The 15,676-nt window shown below is 41.7% G+C and overlaps 1 protein-coding gene and 1 long non-coding RNA gene across 5 annotated transcripts in view; one reads left to right on the forward strand and one right to left on the reverse strand.

Moving 5' to 3' along the window:
* smtnb (smoothelin b) overlaps window positions 1-15,676 on the forward strand; it is a 362,626-nt gene that overhangs the window by 125,647 nt on the left and 221,303 nt on the right. The gene's annotated exons all lie outside the window — the stretch shown is intronic.
* The window catches only part of LOC148145364 (uncharacterized), a 180,828-nt gene that overhangs the window by 99,882 nt on the left and 65,270 nt on the right, over window positions 1-15,676 (reverse strand). For both annotated transcript variants that reach the window (XR_015761247.1, XR_015761246.1), the window contains exon 3: window positions 13,004-13,154. This is a non-coding gene — a long non-coding RNA (uncharacterized LOC148145364). The remainder of the gene's footprint in view (window positions 1-13,003; window positions 13,155-15,676) is intronic.

Raw genomic sequence — 15,676 nt, forward strand, 5'->3', positions numbered from 1 at the left:
GAGGACTTCCAGAAATGATGCACATGCTCAGCCCTAAATTGAAGATGATCTCATAGACTTTGCCATTGATGCACAGAGAGGCTCAGCAATAGGACACAAGTTTGTCAGGTAACCTGGATTGAAGGATGGAAGAGTCCATAAATATTATTAGTTCCATGCTGGCTCTGGCATACATGAGTCAGAGGCAGGTTTAGAGTTGTACTGGACAAGCACAGCAGGTCAGGCAGCATCCAAGGAGCAGGAAAAGCGACATTTTGGGCCAAAAGCCCTTCATCAGGAATTGCCCAAAATGTCGGATTTCCTGCTCCTCTGATGCTGCCTGACCTGCTGCGCTTTTCCAGTATTATCTAATCTTGACTCTGGTCTCCAGCATCTGCAATACTCTCTTTTGACATACAAGAATCAGACTACTTTCATGGACATGTTAGGTTTCTCTGTGGAGACCCAGATCCAGTACACTCAGTACCTGCCAGAAAAGTGCACAAATCTGCACTCCATTGCTGTAACCATTGGTGCTTAGCATCAATGGCAAGACAAGAGGGGAATGGGGGATCTTGACTCATTCCAAATACACCTTCATCTCATGGAGACAGACTGGTACTAGTAGGCAGCGAGACAGAGGAGGAACCACACTTTGGCTTCTGAGAAGCTTCCTCTCAGGACACTGTAAAGGTGCCTGCCTTCTCCACTTTACCTTGCCTGTGAATTAAAAGCCTGCAGGAGTTCAAGCCAAGGAGCGTGAGTCTACATCTGGCATGACACTTTCAGTAGGCCTGATCCCCGAGACCTAATCTGATTTGGGGACCTGCAGCCATTTCTTCCAGAGCAACGGGGCCAACTACAGGACAAGCTCCCTCAGCTCCAGCTGTGAACCCAGGGGACACATTTAGATCTGATAGAAAGAAAAGGTAGAAAAACATTTTAAGTGCACATTATAACAATAAATATTTGTTATAAATAATTATGCAGTTTTGTATATGTATCTTCACTGACTTGTAAAATGTGTCTCTAATCGTATTGTTGCTACTGAACCTGATTATCGCACCCATTTGGTATATTAGCATTTTCTTCAGACATCCCAAGATGAAAGAAGTTGTAACAGACAAACATTGCTCAGCTTTGATAAGCAACCAATTTCTTGATTGAAAGAAGCATCAGCAAATCAGATCCCAGAACCTTCACATTGGTGACTGCAGCCAAAGCATTACACTTCAATGTAGACAATGCTGAAGTTAAAAGCATTTTGTAAGCAAAGTGGTAGGGCTTGCCACTACGCTTACATAGTGTTATGAGTTGGAGGATAGAGTCAGGTGCACAGATCTCGAGAGGCAGCATTGAGTTCCATATTTCAGCATTACAAGGAAGCACTTGGCTAACGTGGTGCCACTGTTTAAGAAGGGTGGTAAGGTCAAACCCGGGAACGATAGACCAGTGAGCCTGACACCGTGGTGGGCACGTTGTTGGAGGGAATCCTGGGGGACAGGATGTACATGTATTTGGAAAGGCAAGGACTGATTAGGGAGAGTCAACATGGCTTTGTGCGTGGGAAATCATGTCTCACAAACTTGATTGAGTTTTTTGATGAAGTAACAAAGAGGATTGATTAGGGCAGAGCGGTAGATGTGATCTATATGGAGTTCAGTAAGGCATTCGACAAGGTTCACCATGGGAGACTGGTTAGCAAGGTTAGATCTCACGGAATACAGGGAGAACTAACCATTTGGATACAGAACTGACTCAAAGGTAGAAGACAGAGGGTGGTGGTGGTGGAGGGTTGTTTTTCAGACTGGAGGCCTGTGACCAGTGGAGTGCCACAAGGATTGGTGCTGGGTCCACTACTTTTTGTCATTTACATAAATGATTTGAATGTGAGCATAAGAGGTACAGTTAGTAAGTTTGCAGATGACACCAAAATTGGAGGTGTAGTGGACAGCGAAGAAGGTTACCTCAGATTACAACAGGATGTGGACCAGATGGGCCAGTGGACTGACAAGTGGCAGATGGAATTTAATTCAGATAAATGTGAGGTGCTGCATTTTGGGAAAGCAAATCTTAGCAGGATGTATACACTTAATGGTAAGGTCCTAGGGAGTGTTGCTGAACAAAGAGACCTTGGAGTGCAGGTTCATAGCTCCTTGAAAGTGGAGTCACACATAGATAGGATAGTGAAGAAGGTGTTTGATATGCTTTCTTTTATTGGTCAGAATGTTGAGTACAGGAGTTGGGAGGTTATGTTGCGGCTGTACAGGACATTGGTTAGGCCACTGTTAGAATATTGCGTGCAATTCTATTGAAAAGATGTTGTGAAACTTGAAAGGGTTCAGAAAAGATTTATAAGGATGTTGCCAGAGTTGGAGGATTTGAGCTATCGGGTGAGGCTGAACGGGATGGGGCTGTTTTCCCTGGAGCGTCGGAGTTTGAGGGGTGACCTTTATAGAGATTTATAAAATCATGAGGGGCACGGATAGGATAAATAGACAAAATCTTTTCCCTGGGATAGGGGAGCCCATAACTAGAGGGCATAGATTTAGGGTGAGAGGGCAAAGATATAAAAGAGACGTATGGGGCAACTTTTCCACGCAGAGGGTGGTACGTGTATGGAATGAGCTGCCAGAGGAAGTGGTGGAGGCTGGTACAGCTGCAACATTTAAAAGGCATTTGGATGGGTATATGAATAAGAAGGGTTTGGAGGAATATGGGCCGGGCGCTGGCAGTTGGGACTAGATTGGGTTGGGATATCTAATTGGCATGGACACGTTGGACTGAAGGGTCTGTTTCCATGGCTGTTTATTGTCCAAGGTGTATCCAAGGTTCCAAGGTATGTGTACAGAGTGATTCAGTCTGCAACAAGTACACGAGATAATAAACTTTCCCTGTGATGACAATAGTCAAACACCGCTGACAGCAAGGTTCTCCATTATCAGTGGCTTCCCATTGCAGGGCAGTATAGACTGCAGCTAAGCAACTTTAAGAGCACTGCATCATTAACCTGCAGAGTTCAACAGCTGAAAAGACTTCTACTCCATCGATGTCTAGTTCATCTGAGACTATAAATACAAACGTCTGGAGGTATAAATCCGATATCCAGGGTGGTATCACAAAGCGTACACACTGGAAATGTAAAATGTCCATGCATCTTTGCAAAGTCCATAGGTATGCATCTCTGCTGGGAGTCTAAGGCTACCCCATCCATTCATGGCTGATGACATCTCAAAAAAGCATTCAAACTAACACAAGTACAATATGATGTTGCACATAACCACAGTGGAACAGACAAAGTATTCCTTAAAATGAGATTTTGATGTCCTGGACCACTACATTTGTGTCCTGCAGTATAATCCAGAAAAAGAGTATGCTGCATCATCTTGATATGCTATGCCTTTCACAACTAGAACCAAATGAAGGGGTAGAGTTATGACCAAATATTGTGACAAAGACCCAACAACTGTGTGAATAGATCCCAGATGGTTGAATAGTTTGAGTGTGATCAAAATAGTCAGAGGCTTTTAGACCTCCGGGAAGGAGGATGCTGCTTTGTCTGTATTGTTAAAACCACCTAAAGCTTGAAGAAATCAAGATTGGTGGGGCATGGTGGCTCAGTTGTTAGCACCGGTACCTCACAGCACCAGGGATCTGGATTTGATTCTCAGCCTCAGGCAACTGTCTGTGTGGACATTCTCTTTGTGTTGCCATGGGTTTCCTCTAGGTGCTTTGGTTCCTCCCACAGTCCAGACATATGCAGGTTGGGTGGATTGACCATGCTAAATTGCCCACAGTATTTAGAAATATGCAGGCTAGGTGGATTAGCCGTGGGGAATGCAGCTTTACAGGGACAGGGTGAGATACTCTTTGGAAGGTTGATGTGGACTCGATGGGCCGAATGGCTTGCTTCCATACTGTAGAGAGATTCCATAAATCCAGTTTATTTTTCCTTACCATTTGCTGTAAGTTTTTAACCAATAAATCAGAAATGTTATAATTTGTGAACCAATCGTAGGCAAGTAAAAATACCTGGAGGAAAGCAAGATCACCAAACAGCAAGTCCTGGCAAAACAGAGGAGTGCCATTTAGGAAATTCCTTCAGAGAATGGTGAACCTGTGGAATTCTCAACCACAGAAAATGGTTGAGACCAAAACATTGAATGATCTTAAGAAGGATTTGGATATGGTTCTGAGAAGTAAAGGGATCAAAGAGTATGATATAAAGCAGGAACAGGGCCCTGAGTTGAATGATCAGCCATGATCACTTTGAATGGCAGAGCAGTTTCAAAGGGCTTGAATGGCCTATTGATGGTCTGTTTTCTATATTTGTGTACTTTTGATGTTTCCAAAAGAATCATCTCAGTGAATCCTGTGAACAGAGATCATTGAATTGCTTTCCCAGTATTTTCCTGGACTCTCAAAATTCCTCCAACATACACATGCAGACAGACAAAAAAAAGTGTTATAAGGGAAATTTGAGTTTTAATTAGTAGAGTAATATTTTAACAGTACATGATTGTATACCCGTAGCTAGAATCTATTCATTTCTAATAAATAGTAATTGTTGTTAAATACTGAAACCTGTTCTGTGCTTTCTGTAAATCCCCATCCAGAAGACAGGTAAATCGGGGAATTTTGCAAACTTTGAAAAAATCTTTAACCTTTTGATGAGTCTGGGAATAGTAGAGTTTGATTTCCAGCACAGTACCACAGTGAGGTTCAACAATTTGCTGTGGAACAGAATGATGGCAATGGTTGAGAATTAGTGAGTTGAGGGTTCCTGCCCCAAATAAACATCCAACTGTTCCTGCAAGGACTGTAATTCAGACAATATATCAAATTCCAGACAAAGCAGCCTTCTTGGTTGGCAACTTCTCCACCACCATCTTCCCTTGATCCTTTCACAACTGATGCTATTAACATTCATTCTCTTCATTAATGATGTAATATGCATTATGAAACTCACAAAGGTTCCTAAACCAAACCTCTACCACTTAGAAGGACAAAGGCAGTTGATGCATTGGGGTATCACATTTACAAGTTCCATTCAATGTCATGCACCATTCTGATTTCATAGGATCATAGAATCTGAACAGTGTGGAAGCAGGCCATTCAGCCCATCAAGTCTACACCAACCCTCTGAAGAGCATTCTACCTGCATTTCTGAAGGCTAACCCATCTAACCTTTACATCCCTGACACTACAGAACAATTTATTGTGGCCAGTCCACTTAGCCTGCACATCTTTGGGAGGAAACTGGAGCACTTGGAGGAAAGTGCACACTCCACACAGACAGTCATCTGAAGGTAGAATCAAACCTGGGTACCTGGCACTGTGAGGCAGCAGCACTAACCACTGAGTCACTGGACCACCCCAAAGTGAAACTATATTACTATGCCTTCACAGTTCTTGTGTCAAAATCATGGAACTCTGTCTCTAACAGCAATGTTAGTGCACTTGCACCCTCAAGAATTGCAGTGATTTGAGAGAACAGCTCACTATCGCCTTCTCCAAAACAACTAGGGGTGGGCAATTATTACAGGCTTAGATATTGATGGCCAAGTCCTATTAATTTAAAAAAAACGATAGTCTTTATCACAGATACAATATGTATTACCACACACTGGCTCTGACCTCTTCAACATTTTTAGCTCAATCCTGTTCTGTCTTATCTAAATTCATTCTCAGCCTAACATTTCATTGACTCCAAACTACGTTTCAGGGCAGAGTCTATGTAGGGGTCTGTGTAATGTGGAATCTGATGAGATTTGTGGCAGAACCAGGTGAGACATCTGATGAGATAATGAGGACTGCAGATGCTGGAAAGTCAGAATCGAACAAGCATGGAGCTGGAAAAAGCATAGCAGGAGAGTCAATGTTTCAGGTTGAGACCTTTCATCAGGACTGAGACTGATGTTGATGTTGAGACCATCTTGCTTCATCATTCATGCTTCTGACAAGTGACATGGCAACTTTCTTGTTAGGCAGTGGCAAGTTGACAGTTAAGAGGGATTATTGCTTGTTGAATGCTTTGCTAACTGTGGGCTGTTTCTCGCCTGGAATGAGAGGGGGGCAGATATTAAAGTTGAAAGTAGGTGACACAGCTGTTTCTTTTTGTGTAGACTGGGTGGTGCTCCAAGCAGTGATTAGGCATTGCAGAAGGCATACACAGTTAGTATGTCAGGAGTTGGGGTGGGTGATGTTGCAGGTAATGATGAGAGTAGTAGAGCATGAGACTTGAAAGGGGACAGGTACAATAGCAGAAAGAAAGGAAGTGTGAAGTAATGAAGATAAGATGGTGGTAATTGGAGATTGTCATTGATCTACTTTCTACAGTGCTGTGCTTTCTTATAATTGACTGAGACTGTACTGACCCAGGTGACAACCTCAAACCAGGCTGGCATAATCTTATTTTGTATCCTTCACTGCTTATCATGGAAAAAGTGGAGAACCTACTTCTGCACTACCCTGGGGTATCCAGGTCCCTGTGTGCAGGGATGCTCTGCTATGTCTTGAGAAAATATCAGGAACCATGCAGGGCAGCTCTGGACCGAGAATGCTTGTCTGCGTGTACACTAGACTTTAAAAATGGTGTGGGCACTAAGTTGTTTAAAGAATGGTGCATGGTAAGCTGTGGCTAGAATCAGATGTAATGGACATCAGAGTGACAAGGTAGGTAGTTAATAAGGCAGACTAGGTAAGAAATTATGAGAAAACATACTAGCCATCGTGGCAGAAATCCTTTGTAAAAACTCAATGCACTCTGACTTAGCCAAGAAAAAGTAAGATTCAGTCCGCCGAGTTCATATCCCCTCTGCATAACAATTTTCGTTTCTATCCTAGCTCAGTTTAGCAGCTGTTAAAGGCCTCATCCAAGTTTGGTCTTTTCTGGAGTTCTCTATTCCATTGTTGCCTTAGCAGGCTGTGTAGAATCCAGTACAACCAGAAATCTGTTCCTTAAACCTAACCTGCACCATCGTACTCAAGTGCATCCTCTGCCCATGCTGTATTAGATTGTTTGGTCCTGCAAATGTTTCAAGTTTGATTCTAATCTAGGATTTTATTCCCTTTCCTATTGTGTAACTCTTCTACCCAATACCCTCCACTGCACTGCCAACTATCCGTTTCCTCTCAATGTGGCCTATTGTGCAACTCTTTCCCATTTGTTCCATAAATGGCAATTATGGTTATCAGGTGCCTAAATCACACTTACTCATCTTCTTTATTTCTATATGTACCTCTTCTACTTTCAAATCTTTGTTAAAACTAACATTCTTAATCAAGATTTTTGCCATCTTTCCTCAGTGCAGCATCCATGCCACACCTCTATGAATGTCCTTCTGACCATTTTTTCTAGGTTAAGGTTGCTAATACAATTCTGTGTAACATTAACGATATAAAGAAGTCACTGATTTACTCTGAGATGTATGCTAATATTGTTGTGTTCTCGGTAACTGATTGGCACACAACAACATCTGAAAAACCATAGCCCAGATTCTATTCCATGCACTTTATCCACATCATGTTTTCAAATCAAAATCCTAAACAAATTGTGAAAAAAAATTATGTAATTTACTCGAAAGTTTGTGTATTTGTGTTATTTAGTAGATGCTGGATGACTTCGAGGAGTGTAGAGAATTGGAATTTTCAGTTGCTTTCACTAATTTTCTTATGCACTGAAAAGGCGTAAAGTTAAAAATGCAAACACTGCAAGACAGTCTGCTTTAACTGGAACTTTAAAGATAATTATTGTTGATTACTTTGTTACAGTAAATATCTAGCATCAATTGTACTCAGTTTGACGTGTAAAATTCTACTGCCAACTTGACTCCCTGACATAGACAGGATACATGGTAGAAAATTCCAAGAAGTCTGACTTTTCCTAAACTCCTCACACTTTGTTTCAATTCCATTTTCCTTTAGAGTAGGAAATATGTTGTTGGGACAACCAGATAATAGATAGCCAAGATAAAAACTAGCTGGCTTTCCACATGATTCAGTTTTTTATTTTTGCTGATGGAGCTGGAGAGGGCGGAAATGATGTAACCTTTAGTATGCTGAGTTCTAATGACACCTACTGGCAATAATAAGACATTGATGCAGTCACAGGAAACATTAGATGAGTTGTTTTGTGATTCATATCCTCAGTTTGGAATTTCCTACAAACCCATTATTTGCATGCAACAGACTAATATCCAAATATGGAATTGAATTTTTTGTTATGTCAACTTGAGTTTAATTAAATGAAAAGGAAAGAGTTCATTTTTTTGATCTAATACTTTTGACAATGCTATTTCTTACTCCCCTCCCCCCAGTTAAAAATGTGGATTCACCGGATTAAATAGATTGAAGGGTTATTTTCCTGGAATATCTTATCTAGTGGATATGCAATGCCAAATGCCAATTAAATCACTTTTTCTTGGATTTCTGAAAAGTAGTGGAGAAAGATTTACAAAGATAATCTCCCTCCCAAAATGTTTTTTCTAATTTCCTACAAATTTGGCTTGTGTTGGTACTGAGGTAGGTGGTCCTCACCCTGTACCAAATCTCCATTTCTCATGTTTGAATCTAAAGTTTGTTAATAAGTTGTTGGTGATTGGTAATTCTGCTGCTAGTCACTCCTTCTTACCCCTCCTTTATTTCCCATATAATCATCCCTAGCAGCTTTGGCTCACATTGATTTCCACACTATCCTTATTGACTTTTAATTACCCACTGAAATGGATTATCACATTGATCAATTATAATCAATCTGTTTCAAGGAGGTGGAACACCACTGTTTATCAAATGGTACTAATAATAAACAATGAATATTGTTTCACTAGCAAAATTTAGATGTCTAAGCATTAGTTTTCCATCAGTGAGGTTGTGGTTCCAGTCTTAAGAAGCCAGATGCTTGTGTTGGTAACCATTTTGTTTGGGAAGGGAAAGATAATTAAGAAGCAACAAAACAATATTTGGTCTCGATATGCCATAACAAAATGCTTCAATTTGTTATACGGCATCTTCCATCACTTCTGGATTTTCCAAAGTACTTTTGAGCCAAATAAGAACATTTTGGGGATAGTTAAAATACAGCAAACATGGCAAACAATTTACAAACGGCCAGAACTGGCAATGAGATAGTTAACTGAATTTATTTTAATGATGTTGATTGATCAGCAACTATTGACCAGGACACTGGGGAGAATTTCCCTGTTTTCAGATAAAACCGTGTATTGAAATTTTTCACAACTATCTGAGAGTCTAGATGAAACCTTTTTTAATGCCTCATATCTGAATGACAACATCTTCAGACTGAAATGCCGGCATGGACAATGTGCACAGGTGTCATGATCTTCTGACTGGAGTGTGGAGGTGGTGTATCACTAGTGAGCCATGAATGCTATCTAACACAGAGAAAGCCAAATGAGGCTATTCATCCGTTTACTTAAATTTTTTCATTAAATTCGAAAGTTCTCCTGTGCATTCCCAGGAGAAAAGTGTTTGTATGATATATTGCTGGGTCAAAGTTCTAGAATTCCATTCCTAAGGTATCAATGTACCTAAATCACACAAACAGCAGTGGTTCAAGAGAGAGCTCACCATCACTTTTGTAAGGACAACTTTTGATGGACAACAAATGCTGACCCAACCAGGAATGTCTAAATACCTTGAAAGAACAAATAAAAGAATGAAGATAGGATCATGCTTTTGTCCGCAAAGTTTTGTCATCAACTAGCCTGTCAGCAGTCAGTGTTTTGTAGATGTAGTATGACCACAGGTACCATACAGTATAGCTAATAAATCCAAAAGTATTGTATCACTCCAGGAGTCATGCCTTTCAGAGACAAGATAAATGAAAAAGTGCTTTAACTGTCCATTAATTCAAGCACACTAAATCCAAATTGAGCATAGGGACAAGGCAAATTTAAGAATGTGCATAAAAGAGAAGAATTTTTGTGGTTGGTTCAACAGTGAACCAAAAGGAATGATTGCATTCATTTTCTTCTTTGCACTTCTCTTGCCAAGATCAAATTGTTGGCCTGCTGTTTTCCTCCCTATTTCACCATTCCTCATTCAGGAATATTATCAGCCAGATATCTGCCTGAAATGCCCAATTGGCCTCAATGCAGAAAAATGGGCCAAGGTGAGGGTCATGATTTAGAACAGTGAGCAGATATTCATCATGACTCAGTTATGATGCAAGTTCCTCCATTAAAGACATTTTGTATGAAATGTATAAAGCTTCTTCACATTGTAAAATGGGCACAAATCTGAAAATTTAGTCTGACTTTTTACTTGTGACAGCTAACAAGTTTGTGATGTTTGTGAAGCAATGTGGATATTTTTTAAACTTGCTTCATTTAGTTAAAATTCATATCATTCTATTTTCCTGAAGGTGCTGCGCTCTGAGCTGCTGATTATAACATTTCATAGGTTATGAAAGACATTGTAAACCAAAACTTTTATTCTCTCATCTTTAGGATGTTAACTCACAGCATGTGATTCCTTCCATAATTCATTCTAAGTTTCACTTAATTTGCTAAATATAATTTAAAGGTTTTTTTTCTCCATTTTCTTCCTTTGGTTTAATTAGATTAGATTAGATTCCCTACAGTGTGGAAACAGGCCCTATGGCCCAGCAAGTCCACACCGACCCACCGAAGAGTAACCCACCAGGACCCATTTCCCTCTGACTAATGCACCTTACACTCCGGGCAATTTAACATGGCCAATTCACCAGGCCTGCACATCTTTGAACTGTGGGAAGAAACCGGAGTACCCAGAGGAAACCTATGCAGACATAGGGAGAATGTGCAAATCCACACAGTCACCCGAGATTGGAATCAAACCTGGGACCCTGGTGCTGTGAGGCAGCAGTGCTAACCATTGAGCCACCATGCCACCCAAAAAGAATATTTGTAATTACTGGAAGTTCACCTGACCAGGACACTTTTAGATTGTGGGAGGAAACTGGAGCACTCGGAGGAAACCCATGCTGACAACGCAAACTCCACAGAGACAGTCGCCTGAAGTGGGAATTCAACCCATTTTGTCGGTGCTACAAGGCAGCAGTGCTAACCACTGAGCCACCTGGAAGTATGACTGATCTAGATTACAGTCGAAGAGTGTGGTGCTGGAAAATCACAGCCAATGAGTCAGCATCCCAGGAGCAGGGGAGTCGATGTTTCAAGCATAAGCTCTTCATCAGGCATGGGGGGTTGCCCAAGGGGGCTGAGAGATAAATAGGAGGGGGTTAGGGCTGTGAGGAAGGTACCTGGGAATTCAGATGGTAGATGAAGTTATGGATGAAGATGATAGGTCGGAGGAGGGTGGGATGGAAGATGGACAGGTTAGACAGTTCAAGAGGGTGGTGCCAAGTTGGAGGGTTGGATCAAGGATGAGGTGGGGCAGGGTAAAAAGGGAAACTGGGGAAATTTACATTGATCCCGTGTGGTTAGAGGGTCCCAAGGCAGAAGATGAGGTGTTCTTAATCCAGGCATTGGGTGGCTAGAGTTTGGTGGTGGAGGAGGCCCAGAACTTACATGTCCTTGGCGGATTGGGAGGGGGAGTTAAAATGTTCTCCACCAACCCACTCTCCACTCCTGGCACCTTCCCCTGCCACCACAAAAAGTGCAAAACCTGCTCCCACACCACCCACCTCATGTACAAGGCCCCAAAGGATCCTTCTACATCCGACAGAGATTTAACTGTACTTCCACACATATCATCTACTGTGTCCATTGCTCTCGATGTGGTCTCCTCTACACTGGGGAAACAGTACGCCAACTTGCGGAACATTTCAGAGAACATTTCTGGGACACAATCACTAAACAACCCCACCACTCTGTGGCTGAACACCAACACCCCCTCCCACTCTGCCAAGGACATGCAAGGGCAGCCCAACCGATGCCTGGAGGAAGAATGCCTCATTTTTCACCTTGGGACCCCCCAACCCCATGGGGTCAATGTGGATTTCACCAGTTTCCCTATTTCCCCTCCCCCACCTTATCCCAGATCCAACTTTCAACTCAGCATTGTCCTACCTGCCCAACTTCTTTCCTACCTTTCTGCTTCTTTCTCACCCTCTTCTCCAACCTATCACCATCACCCCATCTTCATCTACCTATCGCAATCCCAGCTACCTTCCCCCTAGCTTCCCCCCCCGCCCATTTCTCTTAGCCTTGTTGGGCCGCCCCCACATTCCTGATGAAGAGCTTATGCTCGAAACATTGACTCTCCTGCTCCTCGGATGCTGCCTGACCAGTTGTGCTTTTCCAGCACCACACTCTTCAACTCTGATCTACAGCATATGTATTTCTCACTTTCTCCTAATATTAGATTACAGTTGCATGGGTAATCAGCAGACTCTATTACAGAAGTAAAATATTGTGAATGTTAGAAATCAGAAATTTAAAAACAAAACTTGCCAGATATACTAAATGGATCCAGCAAAGTATGTACAACACACACAAACACATATTGTCTTAGATCGATGAGCTTTTGTCAAAACTGAGCAGATCACAGTCCTTATCCAACATGGTCATTTTTTCCAGCTAATTCCAGCTAAGTATGATCCTGCCTTTTATGTATCCCCAAGTGATTGCTATTCAACAGAAATTGTTGGATTGCAGTCAAGTAGTTGTGTCTTCAGCTCAAGGTTACAGATTTCATTCGTAGGTTCCTGAAGTGACATTAGCAAAGCAAAAACTAGAATCAACCTGGAAGATTCTACATGTGGGACTATCTGGTAAAATGCCTTTACTTGGAATATGGCAGGTTAGCATATGGCATATTACAAAACAACTGGTTGGAAAGACTGTTGTCACAGAGCTCCATCTCAAAATGCAGTAACGTGGTTCACGCATAGTTGTACTATTTTAAAGAACACGCTTTCTTCTTTGTTCCTGGCTAGTGTTTCCTTTGTGGAGGTTTGGCTGTCCCACAGGCCCATTGATAATTTCCATCTTCTGTACTTTGAAAAGTATTAAAACATAATGCATTACATTGTTTTCCTGCCCTTAATCCTATGACTCACCAGCACTCTATAAATGTCATTGGCAGCAGGCTCGGTATACGTGCTTGTCTGTATCATCTTTCCTTGGAGAGCTCACACATGAGTTGTATATTTTTCAGTGTGCAGTCAATCAGTCTCAAGGAATAGCACTGTCCTTCCAATGGCTGGTCTTCTAATGGTAGGAAAAACATTTGAACAATAGTTCAGTGGATTTAATTCAGAGGAATGAAAGGACTATTAAACTTTTCAAGATGCTTATTATTGAAGTTTATATCTATATTGTGTGTTGGGACAAATGCAAATACAATTTTCAATTGCTGGTCACATTTTCAATTGTTTTATTCACTCTGGGATGTGGGCATCTCTGATCAGGCCAGCATTTGTTGTCCACCCATAGTTGCCCTCGAGAAGGTGATGTTGAGCTACATTCTTGAACCATTGCTGTCCATTTGGTATAAGTACACCCACAATGGCATTAGGATGGGAATTCCAAGATTTGGACCCAGCGAAAATGAAATAATAGCGAAATGTTTCTGACATTATGCCACAGAGACCTGTATCCCATCACTAATTCACTCCTTATTTACATGTGGAGAATACAACACTGATCCAGCACTCAGTGACCAGGATGTTTGATGCTCCTGTTTATTGGTCAGCTAGGGCTCCTTGATCAGATCAGATTAACAGTCCCAATCAGGGAGCTCATTCTGTGAAGTCCACCTGACTAACCTCATTATAATCACTACATCCCTCTGCCTTAATCTTGAGGAAATACTGAAATTCCCTTCTGGTAAACAACAGCCCATTATCAGTGACCAACACGTCTGGGGGTTCATGTATTGCAAAGGATGCATGCAGTTTTACTATTGTCATCTCCATGGTTGACAAATGAACTGTATAGATGTCCAGCCACTTTGAGTGGGCATCCACAATGATTAAGAAAATCGAGCCCATGAAAGGACCTGCATAGTTGACACGTAACCTAGTCCAGGGTTTACCTAGCTATTTCCATGAATGTGGGGGAGTTGCTGACAGTAATTTGTCTTGTTGGCACTCTGGGTACTGTGCCCCCAATACAGCTATGTCTGCATCCAATCCTGCCCAACACTTTTATTTTGGAAACCCCTGAGTGACCTTGAGGGTGTTCAACCAGTATCTGGCAACACTCTTTACTCAGGACAATTGCTCCCCATAATATGCCATCCTCTACTGTGATCTGGTTTCCAAGTCCAAAAATGGTTCAGTTGTGATTGTGATGGCCTTTGGGTACCCCCATCACCACCAGTTGTTTCAGTTTTTCTAGGACCAGATCTTACAGCACCCAAAAGTCTGACATTGTCAACTGGCTGGAAGTGTCTCAAGTAAATTTAAAAACCATATGGACTCTTCCCATGGCAGTACCAATGGTGGTGTTTCTGCCTGTAGGAGGCAGTTTGATGCATCTGCTACTTGGCCTTCCAGAGGTTGATTCAACTTGTAATTCTACATACTTAGCTTTAGGTTGAATTCAGTTATGGGCTCTATTACTGTGGGCAGCATTACCTTGTCCTTTTTAAGTAGGTCTAGCAGGGGTCTGGTCCATTATTACAAATTTACATCCACAAAGGTTTGGTGGAACTTCTGACTCCAAACATGAACACCAAACCTTCCTTCTTTATCTGGATGTATTTATGCTGCACATTAGCCAAAGACCTGGATGCATATGCTATGGGTGTTCCTCTCCATTGGGCCATCTATGAGTTAATACTGCCCCAATGCCATAGGGAGAAACATTGCATGTCAATTACCAGATCTCATTTGGGATAATAATGTGCTGAAATCTGAGGAGGATGATAACATTTCTTCACTTCCCTGAAAGCTATGGCTTAGCTATGCAACCATTTCCAAGGCTTACTTTTTAAAAAATGAGTTGATGCAAAGGTGCCAGGATAAAGGCCAGGTTGTATATGAACTTTCTGTAATAGTTCACCAGCCCAAGAAAAGACCTCAGCTCCACTTGTGAAAGCCAGGGCATCTTTGACCATCCTCACAATCTTCGGGCCTTGTCTTGTTGAGTCTGTAGTCCACATAGGAACACATTTTTCCCTTTTAAATGTGTACACCCACTTTGAGAAACATCTAAGGACTATATCCAAGTTCTGTAAGTGCTCCTAATTGATCTTCCCTGTTATCAAACCTAAACAAATGGCAACCTGGGGTAGACCTTGTAAAATGTTTTCCAATGACCACTGAAAAATTGCTCAGACTGATGATACACCAAATGGCAATATCTTATATTGGCACAAACCCTAAGAGTATAATTATAGCATATTTCTGTGAATCCTCATCTAACCACAATTGCAAGTACAAAAGGCTCACATCCAGCTTTATTAAGGACAGCCCCCTGCAAGCTTTGCATATAAATCTTCAAGGCAAGGGAATGGATATTTATCCAGCTGCAAAAAATGGTTTAAAGTTTGTTCAAAATCCCCAAAGGTGAAACAACCCATTGGGCTTCACAATCGTGCTACCCATTGCACAAACTAAATGGCTTTCTAGACTTCAGGTCTCTTCCTCTACTTTTGCCTGTAAGGCAGGTTGCACTGAACGGCCCTTGCAGATTCATGGAATTGCTTCCCGGTCAACACGCAAGGTGGCATTGACTTTTTTGATAATCCCTAGACCTTACTGAAAAGCTTTGGGTATTTTTAGGAT

This window comes from Chiloscyllium plagiosum, unplaced genomic scaffold (assembly GCF_037043375.1).
Source record: "Chiloscyllium plagiosum isolate Xiang-an unplaced genomic scaffold, Cpla_swu_hap1 HiC_scaffold_24, whole genome shotgun sequence".
Taxonomy (NCBI): domain Eukaryota; kingdom Metazoa; phylum Chordata; class Chondrichthyes; order Orectolobiformes; family Hemiscylliidae; genus Chiloscyllium; species Chiloscyllium plagiosum.